Genomic DNA, 20,994 nt, shown 5'->3' on the forward strand with positions numbered 1-20,994 from the left:
TCTCATAGCTTGGGAAATGACATAATAAATGGGACCTAGAGGACTGAACTAGGAGAAAGGACAGGAAGTAGGGGTCCTCTGAGGGATGAGCAGGCAGAATTGCAGCCAGGGTCATGCCACAAGAACAGTTTGACCTCTGTCGTGTATGAGGATTACTTTGACCTCAACTGTTGAATCTGCAGCCCTGGAATGAGTGATGGAGAGAATGTAAGGAACTGTGCCAAGGGCAAATTGAAGAAGAATCTGCCACACTTGGCCCATGAAGTGGGAGGCTGCAGTGGACGCAAGAAAACTGGAATTTCCTTGTGAAAAATATAGTCAATTGGGAAATTTTCTAAAAAGAATGATGGCAGTCCTAATAGGAAGAGGGGTGGGAAATTCAGGTATTGGAGAGCCCAACAGAACAAATGTTTGCTGACTGGAGGAAAGATCTATGGCACCAAATTAAAATGCTCCATTTCTTAGGGATTAGAAAGATCCTGAAGTTCATAAATAAGAAAGATTAGGCTTTTTATGGGGGGGGGGGCGGCGGGCAATATACGAATTGTAAATTCTACCTTAGGTTTGCTTTAATTGATGTCTTTGATCACAAATGAGGATAAACATTAGTTCCGTGTATTTCTTCACAACTTGCATTACTTACACGACCTCTGTGTTGCTGTTCTTTGAGAACTTACCATTGGAATTTTAGTGCTTTCCTATAGATTTGAATGTGTTTAACATTAGAGATACAAGTATCAATGTTGCTCCCAATGTGTCCTTATCATTTTAGTTTGGGTTTTGCAACTTTAATAATATAACTTTTCTTTTTGGTTTTGTGTACATTTTCATGTGATAAACTGATGTTAAGAAGTATCTCTGGTAGACTTATTGGATTAAGAAGCCTGTTTTTTTTCACCCCTCCATATATCCACCTCTTTTCAAAAATTATAGTTGATTTACAAATTAGTTTCAAGTATATAACATAGTGACTTGATAGTTTTATAGATTATTCTCCATTTAAGGTTATTATAAAATATTAGCTGTATTTGCTGAGCTATACAATGTATTCTGGTAGTTTATTTGTTTTAAACATAATAGTTTGTACCTGCCAATGCCCTATACCTATCTCATCCCTCTCCCATTCCGTCTGCTCACTGGGAACCATTAGTTTGTTCTCTGTATCTGTGACTATGTTTCTGTTTTATTTTATTCATTTATTTTTTAGATTTCATGTGTAAGTGATAGAATATAGTATTTGTCTATCTCTGTCTGACTCACTCCACTAAGCATAATATCATCTAGGTCCATCCACATCATTGCAAACGGCAACCTTTCATTTTTGACGGCTAATACTCCATTGTATGTATGTACCACGTCTTCTTTACCCATTGCTCTGTCAATGGATGTTTGGTTTGTTTCTGCATCTTGGCTATTGTAAATAATGCTGCATTGAACATTGGGGTGCATGTATCCTTTTGAATTAGTGTTTTTCATCTTCTTTCTTTGTCCTTTACCATTTAATTTTTTAGTCTCTCCTGTATTGACTTTGGGTCTGCCATGTGACTTACTCTGGCCAGTGGCATGCTGTAAAAGTGGCAACAACAGAAGCTTGAAACAACAGGAAAAGTGCTCACGCAATTGTCATCTCTCTCCTGCCTCCCGCAGTTGCTCTAAGACTGTGCTAGGGCTATGCTGCAGGTCGACAACACTCAGGGAGGAGCCACGCTGTGAAGTGCTAGCCCAGACCATCCTAGATTAGGGCAGGCAGCTGACCCCCCGATATGTGAGCAAACCCTGTAGAGATCAGCAGAGCCACCTACATACTTTTGAGTTTAGTAAGGTTCATAGTGCATGATAAGGGGGCTTTATGGTTGTTTTCTATGCAGTCTTCTTTTTTTTTTATGGAGAATGGGCAATTGATAAAGTGCCATGTATTTTTTAATTTTATTTTATTGTTTTACTTCACAATATTGTATTGGTTTTGCCATATATCACCATGAATCCGCCATGGGTATACATGTGTTCCGTTTAAAAATTACCAACTATGAGTGTGTTATCTGTGCCTTGTGTTGGTGGCTGATACTAGCGGAAGGAACCTGTTTTCAAAAATATGTTAAAAATCTAATGCTAATATTGGTCAAATATCAATATTCCATTGTACCACCATGCCTAGCAAGTACTGGGTGGGTAAAGTTGTATGGGTAAAATTGAGAACAATCCAAAAAAACCCTTCCATAATGGACAGATTTAGTGAAGATCAAAGGATTCTTCATGTAGTAAATCTGTGTGAGAGAGGGGATTTTGCTGGTTAAAGAAGAATACAGACAGCTTAAAGGCAAAAGTTAAATGCATTTTCAGTAGGAGATGATGAACACAGTGCCCAGTCTGGCACTATCCCCTCTCTGTGGAGAACAAAGATGTAAAATGTTGTGCCAAAAGATCAGAGTCATATTTTACTGGTAACACTGATAAGGTCATGCCCTTTCCTCCAAGGACATCAAACCAAGGTGTGCAGGGACTGTTGGGTGACTGTCATCGTTTCAAGAAGAGCTTATTTCCAGCTTTCTGTTGTTTCTTTATCAAATCTATAATGGCCCCTGATCTCAAGAAAATCCTGGTATTTAGTTCCAAGGTAAATAAAATGGATCAAAAGGCTATCCCGAGTTTCCTCTGTGGACCACTGCATTTGATGGACAGGGCTCTCCTTTAAGTGCTGGTGTCAGGATCCCTTTATTCTGCCCAGTCTCACAGCCTGGGAAGGAAAATAGATCTGAGCAGATGATATTGAGACTCGAACTAATCTGGGTCACCCATTAGTATTTAAATCATTGACTTTTTCAAAACTTGCATTTTTACCTTTGTGTATCCACTATTTTTAAAATCAGATCCAGCCACAGATCTAATAAATGTTTCATTTGGTGCCAGGCTTCCCAAAGTTTGTTTTTCTGCAATCTGGACCTTCAAAGTATGGTTAAAGTCTGATTATAAGGTTATGAATAATGAGGGTTTGAACATATTTAAAGAGGAAATAATCATATTCAACACAATCTAAAATTTTTATGTAAAGAGAACTAACAAAAGAAGAACTAACCAGTGAATCATTTAATGCTGATGCCTTGATTATAGATGTAAGTGAAATTCTTCCTGAATGTGTAACTTGGTATTTTTAGATTTTGATGAAAAATGAGTTTAATGAAGGTCATTTGATTTAACTAAATATTCTTAAGAAATAAAGAGAAATATAAATTCCATAACTAGGTAGTCAATGAATAAAAATTTGGTTGCACTTGTGGTAATACTGGCAATTAAATTTACTAAAATTATGCTGTAAGGTATTACAGACATGCTTAGATTATATAAAGTTCAAAAGGATTTTATATTGATTGTAAATTTCTGAGTAATTTGATAATATTGTATTAGATTGATTTGACGGCTGGAGGAGGAATAAGTTATTATTTTACGAATCAGATAACCCATATGATGACCTCATAACATTTATTTATTTAATGAACACCAAATAAGAACCTAAAATGTGAATTGAGTGACTGAAATGAAAACTGGGCAACAGGGTCAATAAATTGGAAACTGTAGTCAAGAAAAATGTTATCATATAAAAACTAGTGAAATGGTTAAATTTGACTCGATGTGACTCGGTGTTCCAGTCAGAGTTACGTTTAGGGAACAGAAGCCATTCTAGATATTTAAATCAAAAAGGAATTTAAGACAAGGAATGAATAGGTCATAACGTCTTTCAAAGAGCTAAAGTTGGCTGAGGTTAACACTACTGTCCCTAAGACCCAGAAGTCAGGAAGTGGTTGTGCTTGTTACCATCACTGATGCCACTACTAGTGCCTCAGTCTCGAAGCTGGTGACCAGACCCTCGAATACAGATCCCATTGGCCACCAACACCAATACCGGGAGTCCGACTTCTTGGCCAGCCTCCGCAGCTGGAGAGGGAGATGCTCTCTCTCTCTCATCTGCATCTTCCATATCTCCCCTGAGACTGTCTCACTGGTGGAACATATGTCACATGGAGCTTCTTCCTGTTGGAGAGCCTGACAAATGGAAGCGACAGCCTCCCAGGACCTTAAATACAGCGTCTTCTTAGAAAGGGATGAAAATGGACGCTGAATCCCTGTCCTATGCCCTTAGTTTATTTTGAAGACTCGGAATAGCATTCAGTAGGTTTTTTTTTTTTTATTTTTAATGAGATGAACAAAAATATCAGGAACCTTTCCTCAAACTATTCTAAATTCACAGGTAACTTAATAAGTGTTGAAAGCTTAACTGTCAAAATGTGATACAGATCCCTACAGATTAAAGGACTTTAGACACATAATCAAAAAATTATAATAAAATAAAATTTTAACTTCCATACTTATCACAAAGAGAACTATTATCACCTCAACTGTAATGTCCCTAATGATACTAAATTCAGCTTTACTTACTCATTGTATTTCAAGGTAAGTACTGACTAAAGATGACGATAATTCAAGGCTTGTTGAGCATTTACCAAGTGTCAGTATTTCACAAGTGTTACTTATTTAATCTTCAAAACTACCCAATGAGATGCTACTTCTGTTGGTTCCATTTCACAAGGAAACTGAGAATTGGATTTTTCTTTTTTGACCGTGCCTTGTGGCCTGTGGGATCAAATTTCCCTGACGAGGGAGCAAACCTTTGCCCTCTGCATGGGAAGCATGGAGTCTTAACTACTGGACAGCCAAGGAAGTCTCCAGAGTTAGATGAATTGGCTTGACCAGTATCATAATCCACCAAACCTTCCCCCCATCTGCCTTCTCCAACATCCCCAACTGTTCAAGTAAAAAATTTCTACGCTTACTCATATATATTTTTTCTTACTTCCATATCAAACCCAATAACAAAAGCTGTTGACATTACTACCAAAATATGTATAAAAACAACCCTCTTTATCACCTGAGTTACCACCCTAATCCAAGCCACCATTGCTTTGTGAATACCACAGTAGCCCCATGACTCTCTGCTCTCGCCTCTCTATAATCCGTTCTTCATTCTGCAGTCAGAATGAACTTTTCTGCTTAAAATATTCCAATGCCTTTTCACTGCTGCTCTAAAAAATTGTACTGAGCACCTTAAATAGGGTTTAAAGTGCTACTTTGATTAACAGGAAAGTAATGAGTGATTTAAAAATTAGAAGATGAAATTTTAGTTTTCTGAAATTTTTGGTTGTTTTGAGTGTCATTGTGAACAGTGTTGGATACCATGTTGAGTCTGCATAATTCAGAGGAATCCCACATAGGCAAATCTATTGGAAACTTGCAGAGTTCAAGAAAGTCATACTGATAGAATATCATTCACACCTCTCTTTTGGCTTCCCTCTCTTGGTTTTTGATGCCAAATGTATAGCTATACCAAGGGACTGTGATGTTGGGGGAAAACACTGGGTTAACACAAATGTAAAAACAGATGCAGTTGGCAAAAGAACCAGGAAATACTAAGGGAGATATCACAATTTCCTGAAACATATCAAAGGAACACAGGGCAGTCATTTCTTGGTGGATGATAGACGAAATGGAATAAATCTTAATATGGAGAAGCATCGGGCTTCCCTGGTGGCTCAGATGGTAATTTGCCTGCAATGTAGGAGACCTGGGTTTGATCCCTGGGTTGGGCAGATCCCCTGGAGAAGGGAATGACTATCCACTCAAGTATTCTTCCTTGGAGAATTCCATGGCCAGAGGAGCCTGGCAGGCTACAATCCACGGGGTTACAAAGAGTTGGACACAACTGAGCGACTAACACACATTTCTGGAGAAGCATTATGGATATCTCAAGGCAAGGAGTTTTCTCTCAGTATTGTTCTTATTAACATGCAAAGATCAGGTCTGTGCGGGAAGGTCCCACTGGTGCCTGGAACTGGCTTTCAATAGTTTGTTATATTAAATGTAAGCATTTGGTGGTGTGCTGCTGCTGCGGCTGCTGTCACTTCAGTGTGGTGAACGTTAGTTCTAAAGCAGCACTGTGATTCCTGCCCCCTGGTGGCCACACTTGGTGTTAATTATTTCCCCCAATGTGTGCAGGTAGGAATTTTGACTTCTTCCTACATGGCAGAATATGGGAAAGCGAAAGGTTTTGTCAGATGTAATTAATGGTCCCAAATCAGTTCAACTTCAGATAATAAAAATACATATCTTGGGTGAGCCTGTCTCTCTCAGGTAAAAGCTGTAAATGAGGGGCTGTGCCTTCCTGAAATGAGAGGCTCTTGTGGGCTTGATGGAGTATGCAGTTACATTGATGACATCCGTGTGGCAAGAAGACTCTTGAGAGTCCCTTGGACTGCAAGAAAATCAAACCAGTCAATCCTAAAGGAAATCAACCCTGAATAGTCATTGGAAGGACTGATGCTGAAGCTGAAGCTCCAGTACTTTGGCCTCCTAATGCAAACTACTGACTCATTGGAAAACTTCCTGATTCTGGGAAAGATTGAAGGCAGGAGAAGCGGATGACAGAGGATGTGTTAGTTGGATGGCATTGCTGACTGAATGGGCATAAGTTTGAGCAAACTCCAGGAGATAGTGAAGGACAGGGAAGCCTGGCGTGCTGCAGTCCATGGGGTCACAAAGAGTTGGACAGGACTGAGCGACTGAAAAACAGCAACACGTGGCAAGTACTTGAATGAAGTCCCTAGGACATGAGGGTGGCCTCCAACCAGAATAATCAGGTGCCCTCGGTCAATCAGCCACAAGGAAATGTGCTCTGTTAGCAGAGCAACCTGAAAGCAGATTATTTCCCATTTGACCCTCTAGATGAAAATTCAGCCTGGTTTACCTCTCCTTGGTATCCCTGTGAGATCCTAAACAGAGGGCCCCACTAAGCTATGGCCAGGTTCAGGACCTATCAAAACTGTAACATCACAAATGTTTTAAGCTACTAAGTTTTTGGCAATTCATTGCATAGCATAGAACACATGTAGCTTCAACACTAGCAACAAATAGGAGGCTTTGTTCTTGAACAATTCATTTCTATCTGGTTTGTTATATTCTCTCCAGTTGTCCCTAGTGTGGCTGAAGTGTTCATTTCAAAATGCAAATGTCTCATCTTCTTTGCTGAACACCCGCTAATGATTTCTATTGTTTTCTGGAAAAAACAGAATCCTTACTATTGCCCTGCATGATCTATTCTTACCATAGTCTGTGTTCCCTTTGCTGTCTGCGCTCTGGGCATCCTGAGGGTTTTAGCTTCTCAGATGCTCTTTGTTCCCTCATGCCACAGGGCTTTTAGACTTGCTCTTCTCTCTGGTCTTAAACTATTGCTACTCTATTACTCTTTTAAAAGATGTTTTTGGGAAATATTTATCTGCCACATTCCAAAGAATTCTGCTGTTTCATTTCCATTTCAGAGGCCGAAACATAAGCAGAACCTTAATGAACATTTGCTTTTCTGGCTGAAGAACTAGCTTATTCTACAGGAAAGCATAATGCTTGCTTCTCTATTATGCTTTTCAAGAAGGTGATGAAGCAAATAGTTCTCATGGATATAGATGAGTTGTTTTCTTAAACCCTGAAAGATAACCTGAGATGAAAATCCAGTTGCAAACATTTCACTAAAAATGAGCTCTAGAGGTCTGCTGTACAACATTGTACCTAGTTAATAACAATGTATTATACACTTAAGAATTTGTTAACAGGGCAGATCTTATATAAGTGTTCTTACAAAATTAAATATAGTCACAGTAGTATAACATTTGGAAGTCAAGGTGAAGAAAACATATGATGATCATAAGTAAGGTTCTTATGCCCTTCAATGTCAATCTTAGTAACAAGTCTTCTGCTGGGATTCTGCATGTCTGCTAATGCAGAATATCTGGGAGGTACTGGGCAGGACTTGCCACGTCTGAGTTACAAAACATCTCATTTTGCAACATTACGACAAATGTCAGTGTCCTGCAAGGATGCTTAAGGCTCCTTAGTGACTGCAGATGCTTTCACTGAGTACCAGGGATGAACACAGCCTCAGCTTACTTACACCTTCCCACAGCCCTTGTCTTTCTTTTTCTCAAGTGAAGAAAAGAGAAAGTACTAGAGGCAAAGCTGTAGCACTTTTTATCACAGTTGACATGTCCACCCCTACTTTAAGAAATAAGGAAATAATCCATTGGACATTGTTGGTTAATTTACTAGGATAATTTCTCTCTCCAAGGATCACCTATTGCAACAGAAAGCAAATTGAGCAAAACTATCCCACTCATTTCCATGGACTCAGAAATTGTTTTACCGTTTGATACACTTCACTGCATAACATGTCTGAGTGGTCTTACCTTAGTTCTGACTGGAACAAAATTTAGTGTTGATTTGAAGATATACCAAGAATCATACAACAGGAACTACAGTGCTGTATTCAGAAATCTGTTCACTAATTCATTTATTTGAAGACAAGTGATCTTTATTCTGACTGAAACCAACTTTTATCATTTGCAAAATTCAGGACTTAATCTTTTGCTGCATGCTAGTGCTGTGAAAGCTTTAGGCACTCAGTGCATCTGACTCTTTGCAACCCCATGGACTGTAGCCCGCCAGGCTCCTTTCCGTGAAATTCTCCAGTCAAGTATACTCCAGGAGTGGGCAGCCGCTCCTTCTCCAGGGAATCTTCCCAATCCAGGTCTCCTGCATTGCAGGTAGATTCTTTACCATCTGAGCCACCAAGGAAGTAGCTTTTTGCCAACCAAGTGCAAATACTGAGTGCCAAATAAGTCTCATGTATATACTCACAACTCTTACCATCCCCCACCATTCTCCATGGCAAACATCGCTGATTGATCTTGATAATCACTGATCTTCAGTTTCTCATTGAACCCTGGTTTCAGACTCCATCTCAGCATATTACAGCAAGCATCTTTCAGCCAGTTTTCCTTCTCCCATTAAGTGGAAAATGAGACCAGCTTATGTATACATAAACTGTAAGCCAGTGTTTTTCAAACTGTATGGATTTCTTTATTGCAGGATTAGTCTTCAATACTTGGATGTCTAATATGCTCTTCTAAAAGAGACAAAAATGCATAGCACTTTCCCACCTCACTGGATCATAGAAACCCTTTTAATTGAATATTCATGAGTTCCTGGTAACACAGTTTGGAAAATACAGTACTGTACCACAGTACCGCACCACTGATAGACTTTCTACTTGAGGCTGCTGAGGGTTATGGGTGATCCAGATGATCAGTCAATATTTTTTTAATCATTGGTTTTCTAGATAATGATATGGATTTGAATCATATGCTATAATCCTGTGCCTAAGAGCCAGTCAGACAACAAGTTAGCCTAGTGTATCACACTGTATTCACATTTCAAAAAGGATTATCTTTTGCCAGCTATCTTCACTGAGAATTCATTTGGAACCAAAAATGTACTAAGCATCTACATCTCATTTAAGAAGAGTGATGATATATCTCAGCTTTTGCTGAAGGTAGTCCAAGTTTATGCCTGCTTTTTAAAAATCATAATCACTAGCAATACTTCATTTTACCATTAAAAGTGTCTTCTTTGGATGATAAATTTTTATTTTTTTTACTTTTAATTCTCAAACCACCTGTGCTGATGTTGGTATTGATAACCCCACTTTACTAATGATTAAATAGGGCCCTGGGAAACTGAAAAACTGGCATCGTTTACATAGCTGGGATATAGCTGAGGCTATATGAAAACTAGATCAGTCCTAAAGCTCACACTTTTGAATGCATGTAAGTACAAGAAGTCATTTAATACCTATGAAATTATGTAAGAATTTACATTTTGAAGGTGAGAATATTGAGGAAATTATATGCTGTAATTTATAAACTTGAGGCCTATTTATTTATTGGCTCCACTGCGCAGCTTGTGAGATCTCCAGGATCTCCCTGACGAGGGGTTGAACCCGTGCCCTGAGCAGCGGAAGTGGGGAGTCCTAACCGTTGAACCACTGGAGAAGTTCCAAGTGTTTTTTTGTGTGGCAGTCCTTGCCTTAAATGTCAGCCCCACAAAACAAGGCAGGCCAACAAATATGGTTGGCAGGTACAGTTACAGAAAGACAGCATCTGGGGTCTCCTATCAGCCCTGTGTTAATTGGCTGAGAGCTACTAGCTTAGGTTCAGGAGCAGACCACTTTTTTAAATATTTACCAATTTAGAAAAGCAATATTCTTTTCTAAGCATAAAAATTCAGGGAAGTCCAAGTTATTAAAATCAGACCTCCTGAGCATTATAAGAAGGAACTCAGGTGAGCAAATACTTAAGAGCACGAATAAGATATAATCATGACTCAAGGTACAAGATCATATTCATTAGAACAATACCGAGAACAGCCTTATTTTCTAAAAACTGGAGTCTCCACTGGTAGAATACTCTGTTTGATTTATGAAAATGTATTAGAGTCATCCATTTTTTTGAGTTTTTAATGGTCCATTCAAGTTATGCCATATGTACTTCAAAATAAAAACATTGATTTATACTATCATGGGGGGTTCCACTTCTAGAAAATTCCATATAAAATTAACTGTTTTTACTTTTAACAACATTCTTTTAAGTGTTGATCCCATTTTACTTTAGAGTGTAGATCAGAGTTTCCCAATCTCGCACTGTTGATATTCTAGATAATTTTTTGTCTTGTGGATTATAACATATTTATTAGGGTTCATTGTCTCAGCACCCTAGATGCCAAGAGCATCTTCTCCACAGTCAAGGAAATAAAAATGTCTCCAGATATTGCCAAATGCCTCATGTGAGAAGCCCTTGTCTGGATGATGCTTTTTTAAACTGGAAAATTAAGAAGAAAATAAATGAATATTAAATGTAAAATTCTTATGATAACATTTAATTCCAATCCAAATTTCTCTAGAAGTTGGAGTCGAATAAGGGGAGGGGGGTAGTTCTTGTGTATGTTAAGTGCAACGGCTTAGGAATGAATCCAAACTGAGGAAGGGACGATGGGAAAGCTAGGGTATGTTACCTACACAGATTGCTCAGGCTTCCAGAATCGGCACAAAATCATCAGATTTCCCATACAGGTCTTCCCTTCCTGGTAGTGACTAGGGCTCTTAAAACAAATGCCTGAAATCGCCAAGGAAAGTTCATACCTTCCTAGTCTTCTAGTCCAGATCTTGACATTTGATCTCTTCCACCACTAAAAAAGCTTCTGTAATGTGGCTCAGATTTGATGGAGAGTATTCTGTATGTTAGGGAGAAAGCCCAGAAATTATAAATATAGCCCCTGGAACTTCCCTGGTGATCCAGTGGTTAAGAATCCACCTTCCAAAGCTGGGGACGTGGGTTGGATCCCCAGGTAAGGAACTAAGATCACATATGCTTCAGGGCTACTAAGGCTGCACGTCACAACTAGGGAAGACCATGTGCCAATGAAGAGCCTGTGCAGCCACACACACACAAAAAAAGCAGCAGCCTCCTTCTGGATATATTCAGTCAGGATCATTCCTAAATTTGGATTACCCTTCCTCTGCTTTGGCATTTTTCCACTTTTCATCTCTTCCTTCCATGCAATAGGCGTGTTGTGAACTCCTTTCTGATCCCGATTCTAAACTCTCTTCTGCCCTCTGTGCTCAGGTGTGTGCAACTTTTGTGATTGTATGGACTGCAGCCCGCCAGGCTCCTCTGTCCATAGAATTTTCCGGGCAGGAATACTGGAGTTGTTGCCACTTCCTCCTCCAGGGGATCTTCCCAACCTAGGGATTGAACCCGAGTCTCTTGTGTCTTCTGCACTGGTAGGTGGATTCTTGACCACAAATGCCACTTGGGAAGCCCCAACAGGTGAAGCAGGGCAGGAGCCGTGGCTTAGGAGGCATAGTGGGGACCTCAGTTATTTTTAGGTTTCTTTTTCTCCCTTTCTTTGTGATGACAAAGTCAAAAAATTTCAAGGGACAGAACTCTAGGGAAGAGATGATTAAAGGTATTTTCCCTATCATTTTATTCTAAATTAGCCCAGTTCAGAAGGTAGACTTACAGGTCCTGACTTTAGATTTCTTTCTGTTAAAGGACTGAATAACATTCATGCTTTAACTCCCACTTCCACCCTTAATAGAGTCTCAGGTAAGAACAGTGGAAGCAGTGTCAGACTTTATTTTAGGGGGCTCCAAAATCACTGCAGATGGTGACTGCAGCCATGAAATTAAAAGACGCTTACTCCTTGGAAGGAAAGTTATGACCAACCTAGATAGTATATTCAAAAGCAGAGACATTACTTTGCTGACTAAGGTCTGACTAGTCAAGGCTATGGATTTTCCTGTGGTCATGCATGGATGTGAGAGTTGGACTGTGAAGAAGGCTGAGCGCCGAAGAATTGATGATTTTGAACTGTGGTGTTGGAGAAGACTCTTGAGAGTCCCTTGGTCTGCAAGGAGATCCAACCAGTCCATTCTGAAGGAGATCAACCCTGGGATTTCTTTGGAAGGAATGATGCTAAAGCTGAAACTCCAGTACTTTTGCCACCTCATGCGAAGAGTTGACTCTTTGGAAAAGACTCTGATGCTGGGAGGGATTGAGGGCAGGAGGAGAAGGGGACGACAGAGGATGAGATGGCTGGATGGCATCACGGACTCGATGGACGTGAGTCTGAGTGAACTCCGGGAGTTGGTGATGGACAGGGAGGCCTGGCGTGCTGCGATTCATGGGGTCGCAAAGAGTCGGACACGACTGAGCGACTGAACTGAACTGAAGAAATGATCTAAGCCCTTTGTAATTAGAAGAGTTGCCATTTTACCTGTCAATGGATTTCACATTTTTAATAAGAATAAAGTCAACAGTAGAACTGTACACAGTAGTCACAGGCCTGAATGGCAATTCTCACGTTAGAGATACATAGCATGTTAGTACTCAGTTGCGTCCAACTCTTTGCGACCCTATGGACTGTAGCCCACCAGGCTCCTCTGTCCATGGAATTTCCCAGGCACGAATACTGGAGTGGGTTGCCATTTCCTCCTCCAGGGGATCTCTCCAATCCAGGGATTGAGCCCGTGTCTCCAGCATTGCAGGAGGATTTTTCACCTGCTGAGCTATCAGGGAAGTCCAATAGAGATAATAGACACACTTAAATTTTACAGATTTAGAAAATTACAGAAAAGTAGTCAATTTTCCTATTGCTTTTCCTGACTCTTTGGGTGGGACAATCCACAGAAATGAAAATGAAAGTTGCTCAGTCGTGTCCGACTCACTGTGAACCCATGGACTGCAGCCTGCCAGGCTCCTCTGTCCTTGGAATTCTCCAGGTCAGAATACTGGAGTGGATAGCCGTTCCCTTCTCCAGGGGATCTTCTGAACCTACGGATTGAACCCAGGTCTCCCACATTGCAGGCAGATTCTTTACCACCTGAAGCACCAAATGGGAGCATTCCATTTCTTGAAAATTTAAATGTGAAACTATGGACCAAATTTCCAGATGTCATAATCAAAAATCACCTTCTATTAGGGATTGATCAAACAACTATATTCTTTTTTAAAACTTGAGTTTGAGAGTGTTAATGGTCACAAGAAACTTACAGGCAGTGTTTTGCAGAATCACTTTATTACTATTTTTTTAATCCTAAATTGTTTATTGAATTGCATTTTTTTCCCCTTATAAACCACATTAGGAATGGTGGTTACATGTATTTAAAATTTCCATTATTGTATGTATTAAGTATATATAGTATGCATGTATTTTTAAAATTAATTGATTTATTTTAATTGCAGGCTAATTACTTTACAATATTGGATATTCCTATCACTCACTGTTTAGAAGCTAGAAAAAAATAATTTGTGTGTTTATTTTATGAGCCCTACACAGTAAAATTATTTAAAAAATTTGGTGGACTTCTCTCTGTAAACTAGTAAGCAAAAGACTTCAGAGGTTAATTTCATACATTTGTTTTGAAAAGTCAGACAGCCTTAAACATTCATTTTATTTGTAGCAACTGTGGGCAGAAATCATAGAATGGTGAAACTGCATTCTATTTTAAGCTCATAAATTGCTTCTAAGAATTTGGTTGATGAAATTGTAGGCCTTTTAATAGAAAATATAGGTTGTGAAAATGTATACTAATCTGAGATATGGAAAGTTAAAAAAATAATATTCTCAAGGTTATATGCAAACAGGCTCTTGAAAAATGGAAGGTGGTTGTAAGCATGATCTGATAATAACAATTAGGGTTTTGAACGTGAGAAATTCAGAAAATAGATTATCCACTGGAAAAGCCAATATGTATAAAACAAATTTGTATTTTTTTATGTTTATTCTCAGTGTAGGAGGAGTAAACTATAAGGTTAGCCCCTTAAATAGGCCCAATAACTTTGCTACAGAGCATTTAAATTCTCTGCTCTTGTTTTTAATTTTAAAAATGGGAAATACCCGCTTCATAAGCAAAGTGTCAGGTAAAATGCAAGAATTTTCAAAGAATGCAACTGCTCTATAGCATTCAAACTTAATCTTGATATACTCATTTGAAGCAGGCACAATGCCAATAAAGTGTGGCAATAACATTCTGAAACTCAAAACTTGCTTCTGCTTTCATAGCATAGATTTATCCTAAGACAGCAGGCAATCCAAATGCAAGCTTGCTTCACCCAGAAAGTGTCTGCAGATTCTTGAGTTTCATTATAATAACCTGAAAATAAGATCACAGGACATGTATTAGCGAGTAATGGATCATCAACTAAAATTGATTAGCTAGCATAAAATCACCCCTACACATAAATCTTTCTATGGAACAATCACCTTTAGCTTGAAAAATACATATGTTTATCCTTTCAGGAGAAGACAATGAAATATTTAAGGTATTCCATTTGTTAGACAAATGATCTTTCAAGTTCCTAATAAGCTTGCTTTAGGTTTTCTAAAAAATATGGTTGGGGAGAGAGGGAAAGATGGCGGAGGAATAGGACGGGAAGACCACTTTCTCCCTCACAAATTCCTCAAAAGAACATTTCAACGCCGAGCAAACTCCACAAAACAACTTCTGTAGGCTGGCAGAGGACATCAGGCAACCAGAAAAGCAGACCATTGTCTTCAAAAACAGGTAGGAAAAAATATAAAAGACAAGTAAGGAGACAAAGGAGGTGGGGAGGGAGCTCCGTCCCGGGAAGGGAAGCCCGTCCTGGGAAGGGAATTTGAAGAAGAGAGGTTTCCAAACACCAGGAAACACTCTCCCTGCCGAGTCTGTGGCGAGCCTTGGAAACACAGAGGACAACATAACAGGAAAGAAAAATAGATAAATAATTAAAACCAACAGATTACAAGCCCAACCGTAACTCCCCCAGTGGAAAAGCAGCACAGACGCCTGCATCCGCCATTGGGAAGTGGGGGCAGGGCAGGGACGCGCGGGAGGCTCGGGCTGCAGAGCTTTGCAAGAATCGGGCAGGAACGCCCCACGCGCAACCAGAACGATCTAACTTGGGCTAGCAAACCAGACTGTGGGATAGCTACCACACGAAAAGCTCGAACATAAGACACCGCCAGGACCGAGCACAGAACAAAGGACGGAACGGAAAAAGCCGGGTGCAGACCATCCCCCGCCGGGGACAGGCAGCCAGAGCCATAAGGACTGGAAAGGGGCAATTGCAGACCCGGAGAGACTTTACTTACCTAACTGCAAGCAGGCTCCTTTGCTAAGACTTCTGGGGGTGCTGGACAGTCACAATCTGCCTCAGGGGGTGCGCCAGCGGTCCACCCAGAAAGCTGAGCAGCAGCAGCGGAAAAGGTGACAAGCCGCGGCAATCGCGCTCGCCAAACTCCTGAGCTACTCGGACCTGGGAAGGGCACAAAGCGCAGTCCCAGCCGCATTTGTGCCTCTGAGGGCTGCCTGAGGGCCGAACCTGAGCGGCTTGGACCGGGGAAGTGCACGCAGCCTAGGGCCGGCCCCAGACGGTTCCCGGCTGAGCATCGTAGAGCCGGAGCGGTTTGTGCGCAGCGAGAAAGGACAGGTCAAGCGGGGCTGAGATACTGGGTGCACACGACGGTGCTATTTGTTTGCAGCATCCCCCCTCCCCACAGTGCGACTGAACTAGTGAGCCTAAAAAACCAGCAAACAGAAGAAGTTAAACAGAGGGAACCACCTTGGAAGTGATCCCACACGGCCCATAACATCAGAGAAGGGTCAGATATATTTTTGACTATTTTAAAAATCATTCTTTTTTTTTTTTTTTTGCTTTTTTGTTTTTCTTTTTTCTTTTTTTTTTTCAAACTTTTTTTTAATTGTTAAGTCTTCTATTTCTCCTCTAATTTTTATTTCTATAACCTATTATTACTATTTAAAAAAAAAGACTTTTTTTTTTTTTTTTAAGGCAAACACCATATATAGTCTTTGGATGGTTGTTGGTGTTTTTTTTTTCTTTGTTTTTGTTTGTTTGTTTGTTTGTTTTTTAATAATTCTTTTTTTTTCTTTCTCCCTTTTTCCTTCTGCTTTTCTTTAATATTGTATCTTTGAAAATCCAACCTCTACTCTAGATTTTTAATCTTTGCTCTTAGGTTTTTGTTGTCAATTTTGTACATTTAAAAACCCAAACTTCACTACCCAAGTTTACCTGAGAGCAAGGTTACTGGCTTGATCACTCTCTCCTCCTCTGGACTCTCCTTTTTCTCCACCAGGTGGCCTCTGTCTCTATTCTCCCCCATCTCTTCTCTATCCAACTCTGTGAATCTCTGTGTGTTCCAGACGGTGGAGAACACCTAAGGAACTGGTTACTGGCAGGATTTGTCTCTCTCCTACTCATTCCTCTCTCTTATCCTCCTGGCCACCTCTGTCTACTTCCTCCCTCTTCTCTGCCCCGTATAACTCTGTAAATACCTCTGAGCGGTCCAGACTATAGAGAGCACATAAGGAAGTGACTACTGGCTAGCTTGCTCTCTCCTCTTTTGATCTCACCGCATCTCATTCCAGTTACCTCTAACTACCCCTCCATCTTCTCTTCTCCTTGTAACGCAGTGAACCTCTCTGAATATCCCTCAATGTGGAGAAACTTTTCATCTTTAACCTAGATGTTTTATCATCAGTGCTGTATAGATGGAGAAGTCTAGAGGCTACTGTAAAAATAAAACTGAAAACCAGAAGCAGGAGGCTTAAATCCAAAGCCTGAAAACATTAGAGAACTCTTGAATTCAGGGAACATTAAGCAATAGGAGCTCATCAAATGCCTTCATACCTACACCAAAACCAAGCTCCACCCAAGGGCCAACAAGTTCCAAAACAAGACATACCACGCAAATTCTCCAGCAACACAGGAACACTCCCCTGAGCTTCAATATACAGGCAGCTCAAAATTATCCCAAAACCTTTGATGTCTCATAACCCATTACGGGTCACTCCACTGCACTCCAGAGAGAAGAAACCCAGCTCCACCCACCAAAACTCCAACACAAGCCTCCCTAACCAGGAAACCTTGACAAGCCACTGATAGAACCCCACCCAAAGTGAGGAAGCTCCATAATAAAGAGAACTCCACAAATTACCAGAATATAAAAAGGCCACCCCAAACGCAGCAATATAACCAAGATGAAGAGACAGAGGAATACTCAGCAGGTAAAGGAACAGGAGAGTTGCCCACCAAACCAAACCAAAGAGGAAGAAGTAGGGAATCTACCGGAGAAGGAATTCCGAATATTGATAGTGAAAATGATCCAAAATCTTGAAATCAAAATGGAATCACAGATAAACAGCCTAGAGACAAGGATTGAGAAGATGCAAGAAAGGTTTAACAAGGACCTAGAAGAAATAAAAAAGAGTCAAAATATAATGAATAATGCAATAAATGAGATCAGAAACACTCTGGAGGCAACAAATAGTAGAATAACGGAGGCAGAAGACAGGATTAGTGAAATAGAAGATAGATTGGTAGAAATAAATGAATCAGAGAGGAAACAAGAAAAACGAATTAAAAGAAACGAGGACAATCTCAGAGACCTCCAGGACAATACAAAACGCTCCAACATTCGAATTATAGGAGTCCCAGAAGAAGAAGACAGAAAGAAAGATCATGAGAAAATCCTTGAGGAGATAATAGTTGAAAACTTCCCTAAAATGGGGAAGGAAATAATCACCCAAGTCCAAGAAACACAGAGAGTTCCAAATAGGATAAACCCAAGGCAAAACACCCCAAGACATATATTAATCAAATTAACAAAGATCAAACACAAAGAACAAATATTAAAAGCAGCAAGGGAAAAACAACAAATAACACACACGGGGATTCCCATAAGGATAATAGCTGATCTTTCAATAGAAACTCTTCAGGCCAGAAGGGAATGGCAAGACATACTTAAAGTGATGAAAGACAATAACCTACAGCCCAGATTACTGTACCCAGCAAGGATCTCATTCAAATACGAAGGAGAAATCAAAAGCTTTACAGACAAGCAAAAGCTGAGAGAATTCAGCACCACCAAACCAGCTCTCCAACAAATTCTAAAGGATATTCTCTAGACAGGAAACACAAAAGGGTGTATAAACCCGAACCCAAAACAATAAAGTAAATGGTAACGGGATCATACATATCAATAATTACCTTAAACGTAAATGGGTTGAACGCCCCAACCAAAAGACAAAGACTGGCCGAATGGATACAAAAACAAGACCCCTCTATATGCTGCTTACAAGAGACCCACCTCAAAACAAGGGACACATACAGACTGAAAGTGAAGGGCTGGAAAAAGATATACCACGCAAATAGAGACCAAAAGAAAGCAGGAGTGGCAATACTCATATCCGATAAAATAGACTTTAAAACAAAGGCTGTGAAAAGAGACAAAGAAGGCCACTACATAATGATCAAAGGGACAATCCAAGAAGAAGATATAACAATTATAAATATATATGCACCCAATATAGGAGCACCGCAATATGTAAGACAAATGCTAACAAGTATGAAAGGGGAAATCAACAATAACACAATAATAGTGGGAGACTTTAATACCCCACTCACACCTATGGACAGATCAACTAAACAGAAAATTAACAAAGAAACGCAAACTTTAAATGATACATTAGATCAGTTAGACCTAATTGATATCTATAGGACATTTCACCCCAAAACAATGAATTTCACCTTTTTTTTCAAATGCTTATGGAACCTTCTCCAGGATAGATCACATCCTGGGCCATAAATCTAAACTTGATAAATTCAAAAAAATCGAAATCATTCCAAGCATCTTTTCTGACCATAATGCATTAAGATTAGATCTCAATTACAGGAGGAAAACTATTAAAAATTCCAACATATGGAGGTTGAACAACACACTTCTGAATAACCAACAAATCACAGAAGAAATCAAAAAAGAAATCAAAATATGCATAGAAACTAATGAAAATGAAAACACAACAACCCAAAACCTGTGGGACACTATAAAAGCAGTGCTAAGAGGAAAGTTCATAGCAATACAGGCATACCTCAAGAAACAAGAAAAAAGTCAAATAAATAACCTAACTCTACAACTAAAGCAACTAGAAAAGGAAGAACTGGAGAACCCCAGAGTTAGTAGAAGGAAAGAAATCTTAAAAATTAGGGCAGAAATAAATGCAAAAGAAACAAAAAAGACCATAGCAAAAATCAACAAAGCCAAAAGCTGGTTCTTTGAAAGGATAAATAAAACTGACAAACCATTAGCCAGACTCATCAAGAAACAAAGAGAGAAAAATCAAATCAATAAAATTAGAAATGAAAATGGAGAGAGCACAACAGACAACACAGAAATACAAAGGATCATAAGAGACTACTATCAGCAGTTGTATGCCAATAAAATGGACAACGTGGAAGAAATGGACAAATTCTTAGAAAAGTACAATATTCCAAAACTGAACCAGGAAGAAATAGAAAATCTTAACAGACCCATCACAAGCACGGAAATTGAAACTGTAATCAGAAATCTTCCAGCAAACAAAAGCCCAGGTCCAGACGGCTTCACAGCTGAATTCTACCAAAAATTTCGAGAAGAGCTAACACCTATCCTCCTCAAACTCTTCCAGAAAATTGCAGAGGAAGGTAAACTTCCAAACTCATTCTATGAGGCCACCATTACCCTAATACCAAAACCTGACAAAGATGTCACAAAAAAAGAAAACTACAGGCCAATATCACTGATGAACATAGATGCAAAAATCCTCAACAAAATTCTAGCAATCAGAATCCAACAACACATTAAAAAGATCATACACCATGACCAAGTGGGCTTTATCCCAGGGATGCAAGGATTCTTCAATATCCACAAATCAATCAATGTAATTCACCACATTAACAAATTGAAAAATAAAAACCATATGATTATCTCAATAGATGCAGAGAAGGCCTTTGACAAAATTCAACATCCATTTATGATAAAAACTCTCCAGAAAGCAGGAATAGAAGGAACATACCTCAACATAATAAAAGCTATCTATGACAAACCCACAGCAAGCATTATCCTCAATGGTGAAAAATTGAAAGCATTTCCCCTAAAGTCAGGAACAAGACAAGGGTGCCCACTTTCACCGCTACTATTCAACATAGTTCTGGAAGTTTTGGCCACAGCAATCAGAGCAGAAAAAGAAATAAAAGGAATCCAAATTGGAAAAGAAGAAGTAAAGCTCTCACTGTTTGCAGATGACATGATCCTCTACATAGAAAACCCTAAAGACTCCACCAGAAAATTACTAGAGCTCATCAATGAATATAGTAAAGTTGTAGGATATAAAATCAACACACAGAAATCCCTTGCATTCCTATACACGAATAATGAGAAAGTAGAAAAAGAAATTAAGGAAACAATTCCATTCACCATTGCAACGAAAAGAATAAAATACTTAGGAATATATCTACCTAAAGAAACTAAAGACCTATATATAGAAAACTATAAAACACTGATGAAAGAAATCAAAGAGGACACTAATAGATGGAGAAATATACCATGTTCATGGATAGGAAGAATGAATATAGTGGAAATGAGTATACTACCCAAAGCAATTTACAAATTCAATGCAATCCCTATCAAGCTACCAGCCACATTTTTCACAGAACTAGAACAAATAATTTCAAGATTTGTATGGAA

The 20,994-nt window shown here is 39.3% G+C and overlaps 1 protein-coding gene across 3 annotated transcripts in view; it reads right to left on the reverse strand.

The window, feature by feature from the left end:
- Positions 1-13,490: 13,490 nt before the first annotated feature.
- Positions 13,491-20,994, reverse strand: part of BANK1 (B cell scaffold protein with ankyrin repeats 1) — a 329,439-nt gene continuing 321,935 nt past the window's right edge. For all 3 annotated transcript variants that reach the window (XM_027970855.3, XM_042251204.2, XM_027970854.3), the window contains one exon: positions 13,491-14,587. The gene's annotated coding sequence lies outside the window, so the exon portion shown is untranslated. The remainder of the gene's footprint in view (positions 14,588-20,994) is intronic.

This window comes from Ovis aries, chromosome 6, assembly GCF_016772045.2.
Source record: "Ovis aries strain OAR_USU_Benz2616 breed Rambouillet chromosome 6, ARS-UI_Ramb_v3.0, whole genome shotgun sequence".
NCBI lineage: Eukaryota > Metazoa > Chordata > Mammalia > Artiodactyla > Bovidae > Ovis > Ovis aries.